A 6827-nucleotide genomic window follows, 5' to 3' on the forward strand; every position below is an offset into this window, starting at 1 on the left:
TTAAATCAAGAAATAACCTCCCTACCCTCAAGGTAATTTCCAAATCTATGAACTAAAAGCTCAGAAAGGCTTTATTAAATGTATTCCATAATTTTTAAAAGACATTGACATGTAATCATTGTAATACTTGGCCTCACAGTTCCTGGGGATCAGTACTTACCTGTGCCTGTGTCACTTGACCATTCTTCAAACTCTGTCATACTTGGAATTTACATCATCACCCATAATTAATCCCTCCATAAACATACTCCCAGAAGGTCCTTCTCCACTGCTCCAGAGTTACCCCCCAATAACTCCATTTCTCCTTTTCCTTCATTCTTACTTCTGAATCAGCCACTGCATTACACAATGTGGGATCTCCTGCTCATTCTCCCAGCCCATCAACCTTCTGGTTTCACTTGACTTTCTACTCAACTGAGGAATTACAAAGTGGACATATTCAGGATGCTCACACCATTTCTACTTCCAATTTTCTAAACACTGCTAGAAAAAGTCATGAATACAGGGAAGGTAAATTCCACCACAAAGCAAAAAGCCAGTAAAGGCCTTTCAGCCACTGGCCAGGCCTCACCACCCTGGCTCCCTATCATGCTGACACCTCCAGTCAGTGTAAGCCTGTCTCACCCTCCGCCACCTCCCTCTTTTACCTCTCACTCCCAACTTACTTTGAGCAAATCAACTTGTCGTCCTGCTGTTTTCTTCCCCCAACAGAAGAGAAATAATCCACTTCAAACCCAGTCACCCTCTGCCCAGCTTCCACTTTCCTCCCTAAATCTGTTTCTTTTTGCCCTCATTGAACTTCTTTTGTCCTCCATTGTCACCTTTGTTTTCTTGAATTAACTACTTTACTTGCATTATAAGCAAATCATTTATTATCCAAGGGTCTTTCTCTCAGAATTAAAAATAGGCATTATATGTACAAAGATCTATAACCTTTGTCTAAAGGTATCCCATAGTTAATGTAGGGTACAGGTGTGACCCTCAGCTGTGCTGGGCTATCTGGTGTCCTGGCACCCTAACTTGGCCCTGTCCTCCCCTCCTGCGCCTCAGTCCCAGCCCCTTCTCTCTGACAGCCACTACTCACAAATGTTCCCACGGTTTTGTGTTTAAGGCAGTCCACAGGCTCTCACAGCCACCAGCTATTGTTCTCTGGGGGTTTCAAGTCCAACCAGAACTTACACTTCCTCTCCCCAGCCCTTCTCATTCAGGCACCCTCAGGGCTTGGCTGACTTTTGCATCCCAATGACCCTAACCCTCCAATGCACTGACAATGGTCTCAATGACAAACCTAATGATCTTCCCCAGTCTTCAAACTCAGTCCCTCTACCCTTTCAGTCACCTCCAAATTCTCCTTCCTCACCTTTCTTTGCCTTATCTTTCCCTCATTGTCCTTCTGCTTCTTCTCAATGTTTCACCAAGCTTTTCTGTCTCCCTCCAAACCCACAAACATTGGATTTTCCAAAGCTCTAGCCTGGCCTTTTCCTCTTTCCTCACATTGAGAACGTCTCACAGCTCCACCATCCCGTTTATGAGAATGCCTCCAAATCTTTATTTCTAATAGCTCCTGTTAATCTCACTTAGGCCCATGCACAGAAAATCCCAATTCCAGACTAAACCCCACTTTCATTAATTAGAAAAATACACACTACTTACTTGCAGGTGCGCTTTATTAGTGGCCTTTCTATTTCAATCCCTGCCATCGCCACCCAGTCGCTCAGCTTCCGTCTTCACCCTCACTTCTCACATCTGATTAGCCAACAAGAGCAAGTCCTGCTGCTTTTACTTCTCCAGTGCTGCACTCAACACGCCTGTCCCCACTCTAACTTAGGTCCTCATGGCTTTTCTGCATTGTCCATACACATCTCCCTCTATTTACATAGGGTTTCGTTCTGATAAACTCTCTGTAAGCAGAAAGTATCTCAGACAAAAATGCTGAGCATGTTGCACATTGTGGCGTATCAATTGTCTACCCTCATGCTGCGGGGCTGACTGGGAGTGCAGTTCACTGCTACTGCCCTGCATCAGAGTAAAACACTCTAGTAGCTTCTACTGAATACATATTGTCCCATCATCAGGTCAAAAAATTATTAGTAAACCACTGAAAGTCACAGAAACTATGTTTTAGTAACTTCCTGAGACTACCTATGGCTCCTCTGATATGACTGTTCTTCTAGCAAAGCTTTAATCACATCACTTCCCCATTTACAAATGCCCCTGGTGATGAGCTACTGCCTGTGAGACAGGCTCTTTAGCCCAATGTTTAAGATGGCCCCCCAGCAGCTCTGTGCTCCTCTCCTACCGCCAGGTTCCTCACTCCCCAGCTTCGCCACATTCCTCTCCATTCCCAGATATGTCCAGATACCCCTTCCTTCAAGAGTAAGCACAGCCTGGATGGTGCCACATCTCTAACCAGTTCTACCAATTCTTGAAGGCCTTGCTCCTTAATTAAGATTTTCTAAAATTTTCTGTCTACAAATATTGTTTCCTTCTCTGAAATCACAAAGCACTTTCTTTGTGTCTCTAACAGTTCTTTTCTGTAATATTGCCTTTGGTTTCCTGTTATGTTCCCTGCATGACTCTTAGGTATCACAAAGAAAAAATATGCTCCTTTACCACCTTATATTTAGTAAGCAGAATAAGAAGTTGAAATGTTCAAGTCAGCTATGTATCCAGCTCATAGTATATGACATAATGTAAAAGTGACTATCAAAGTTAATCATGCCAAATTCTGAGGAAGGCCTAGAAATGGACCTTTTTACAAATGCTCTTTTTAGACAAAGTATATATGGATCATTTTATTTAAACTAAAACTGATTTTAAAAACCCTGAAGTTGCAGAGTCATGTGTTCTTGACTAATTTCTTAAACTATACAGTTGATCAAGACCTTAGAGAACAATTAATTCCCTCCCTCCCACCCTACCCACCCAGACTCCAATTGACAAAGCTGAAGCTTTGAGAAATTCAGCAGTTTCCATGGTCATTAAACCAGAAGTCATATAATAGCTGTTACAATTTAGAGTCCTTTAAGGAAACCGAAGATGGCTTAAGATTTTTCAACTACACGATGGTGCAAATACCACAGGCATCCATGGAAACTTCCTTGGAAGTCTGAATCTTGATCTCTTTCTGGGCTAGTGATACGTGGTCAGACTTCCTCTCAGAATGCTGGACAGCGGCTGAGCCCTAGCTCCTTGCCAGCCAAGCAATCATCAGGTGAGAAGGATGCTCTCAAGGAAGCATGCTGCCAGTGCTTTTGATACTGTTTTGTTTCTCGTATCCTATCATCTCCACAAAATGACCACTGCAGAGCAATTTCTTTTGAGATGAAACATTCAAGGTCAGTTACTGCTAAGTTTGGTAGGTTTGATGTTTGGTAGGTGTTAAATGAATGTTTGACTTAGAACATTTTCAATTTACAGTGGGTTCATTGGAATGTAGTCCCATTGCAAGTCACAGAGCAGCTGTCTCAAGTGCCTGGAGTGCAACAGGAATGTTACATATGTTATCCCAGTATGTATAGAACAGCCCAGGGAGGCAGGTGCTCTTACCCCTATCCCAGAGCTGAAAGAATGCTCATAAAAAGCTCAGTAACTTGCTACCAAGAAATCTGCTTGTTAGAGGCAGAGCTGAACTTCAACCAAAATTCTGTCTGGCTGTAAAGTCTAGGCTTTTCTAATTGGACATTGTGACAAAGGCAAGACCTACCAGATGTCCTAACTCCTGTCTCCTACTGTTTCTCCAGTGAATAATTATGCAAACCAAGCAAGCACACACACTAATAAGTTAGCAGTCATTTTATCTGACATTTTGGAGGCATGAGTGAAATTTTCAAAGGACGAAAATCAAACAGTAGTTTATATATTATATCAGGAAATTTCTAATGTTAACTACTGACAACATTCTAATTCCCGTTAAAAAACTTCTTCAATCTGGAAAAGAAATCTTTTCCTGCTTCTTCAATTTGTAAATATATCTTCAACTTAAAATACACTGCTCCAGTCACACTGAACAACTATTTGTTAAGGCCCTCGCTATCCAAGGTATGTGGAAGGGTACAAAGTCGAATGACTTTACTCTCTGAAGAGTTCAAAGCAAGAGACAGACAATTGACTAACTGTAGGACTATTCCTCTCCCTATCACAGAGCTGTGGCCAGTTTGGGGATTTTCTGCAAAAAGCCATGACTCCTGATTTTAATCTCCTGCATCTTGGGCAAATCATCTGTCTGTGCATTCATTTCATCAATAAAGGAAATAATAATAAGCAGTGTTTTAAGGTCCCTTTTAGCTTTAAAATTCTATTATCTCTGAGCTCACTCTTGAGATTATTTTCTGAAAGGGATCACAGGTACTGGATGCCCATTCTCCTTAAATACAGTGACTATGGATGCATGTGTTCTACAAATATTGCTACAAGGCTAAATCCAGCTACTATGCCTCCAAGTTTACTACTTACAATAATAAAAAGTTTATTGGAACTTATCCTCTAGGAGGTACTATTAAAATACTGCATTGTATCATTGATTTACTATAGCTTTAATTCTTTACCTTCATTTCAGAAGATTAAAATATAATTTAAAATAATTCCTATCTACTCTGTGGAGTTATGACCATTGACAACAAATCAAAGCTAAGGCCTTGGCAGAGAAGTAAATCTTGAATTCATTTAGTTAAATCCATACTTCATATTAAGTGCTACATACTGTGGACCTTTACAAACTGTACTTTGAGGATATAAGGCAGTGGTGAGAAAGAAATGTAGAAATGTCATACTTAAGATATGTGGAAACATACAGCGCAATGAAATTCTGACTTTGCTGATTCTACTTCAGTATCTTTTTTCCCCCCAGATTTTTATTTTTCAGAATTTTTTAATCATTCACTGACTTACATAGCAACACACTTTCTACTGAGAAGGCTTCATGTGCCTTAGAGTTCTTCATGCTCAGTGTCTCCCAATAATGATCTTCAAATCCATCTTGTGCTGTAAGTTAACAGCACAGAAGAGGAAATGAATCAAATCAAAAGAAAATTTGAAGGAAAAAAAACAGAGCCTTGCCCACAAAAGGCAGGGATTTACTACTATCAAAGACGGTCCTATGAAGAAATCACAGAAAAGGAATTGATTCACTAGTTAATCAACACTGAGTACCTAAATATGCCAGACTCTGATCCAGTGTGAGTTACAGCAGGGAACAACAAGGGAAAGGTACCTGCCAGAGAAGAGCTTACATTGCAGGGCAGGGACACAACTTACCGACGCCAGAAAAAATCAGTTCAAGATACTTATTAAGTACTAAGAAAATTAAATAGGACTAAGGGGTAGTTCCTGGAGTGCGGGGTGGAAAGCTCTCCTCAATGCAATCAAGAAAAGCGATCAAGAAGGCCTTGCTGAGTAGATGCCACAGGAGGTGACTCCTAAGTGATGATAAAGCTTTACTCTTGGTCCCACAAGTGTGGTGTGGGGGTGGGAGTGAATCAAGTAAACCCTGAAGGGTGGAGACAGTGGGCAAAGTTCTGGGAAAGTTCTGTATTAATGGCAAATTAGGTTCCTTTTAGGATTTTTTTTTTAAACCAAACCCAAACCTAAGTCTTTTAATAAGCAAGACTCTCTACGTAGGATTCATTTATTAAAAATAAAATTAAAAAAAAAAAACTACTGTCAAAGTTTTTACTAATTACTTTAGCGGTACTTAAGTAGAGGCAATTACTAGAAGGATCCCTTCAGAGCCCATTACTTCACTTTACACCATCCAAATTGTGAATGAGGCAGGACCTGGCCCTGCAGCGAATCAGCGTTCCTCCATCGACTCACTAGGCAGCCAGGTGGCATCTCTTCACCCCCTCAGCGACGCGAAACAAGTCTCGGAAAATCTGGAGAACTTGACAGCCCCCACGTCCCCCAAAACTGTGGCGGGGAGGAGAATAAACCCTCGCTCCTTTGCACCCCCGCCCCTCCAAGCGTCACTGCTGCAGAAAGGCTCCGTCCCCGGGTCAGCGGCACACGGCGAGTACGCGGCGCGTGTGTACCCCGCATGAATCATCGGCGCCGGATCCGCGGGGCGATGATTCATTCACCGCCCTGGAGCTCACCGCCACACGTCCCGGACGTACTATGACGGCCGCACACGCAGTTTCCTTAATATTAAACAAATGTTCCAAAGTACAAACGCCTAGAGTCAGAAACGCGAAGACCCAGGCAAGGCAGCGGGGAAGAAATGGCACGTTTCGGCCGCTGCCCGAGTCTTCCCGGGGTGGGGAGCGGGGCGGCGGGCACCAGGGTCCGCCTCTCGCACCCCGGGGCCCCCGCACGCGCGCGGGCGGCGCCCACAGGGGCGCGGAGGGCGCACAGGTGGGTCCGCCCGGCCCTGCCTCCGCCCCTCCCGCCACTCGCCGAAGGCCGCCGCGCCCTCGCCAACGCGCCTCTCGATCGCCGCTCTCCTTCCCTCTCCGTGACATCTTATATAATAACCCGAGCTAATCAAAACGGAAGCGGCGCGCGCGGCCGGGGCCAGTCTCCCGGCCGGGACTGGATGCTCGCGCCCCGAGCCCACGGCCCTGCCCCGGCCCCCGGCGCGCGGCTCCCGGGCGGGGGAAGGGCCCGAGCGCCGACCCGGCTGGTTCCTCGGCGGCGAAGGCGCTGCTGTGGCCGGTCCCCGTCAGGAAGCCGCGAGCGTCACCAACTGCGTCAGCTTCTTCAAACACATTTCATGGTTTCCCCCTAGCCCCGGAGCCGGCCGCTCCCGCGGCGGGGCCGCGGCCGGGACTGGAAGGAGCCCCTCTGGGAAGGAGAAAGTTCCTCGGGGCCCTCCCCTCGCCCGCACCGCG

General features: G+C 45.0%; 1 pseudogene; it reads left to right on the forward strand.

Moving 5' to 3' along the window:
* The first annotated feature begins 6114 nt into the window (after positions 1 to 6114).
* LOC101626636 overlaps positions 6115 to 6827 on the forward strand; it is an 11407-nt pseudogene continuing 10694 nt past the window's right edge.

The sequence above is a fragment of the Condylura cristata genome, unplaced genomic scaffold, assembly GCF_000260355.1.
Source record: "Condylura cristata isolate star-nosed mole 26May11 unplaced genomic scaffold, ConCri1.0 scaffold00011, whole genome shotgun sequence".
Lineage (NCBI taxonomy): Eukaryota > Metazoa > Chordata > Mammalia > Eulipotyphla > Talpidae > Condylura > Condylura cristata.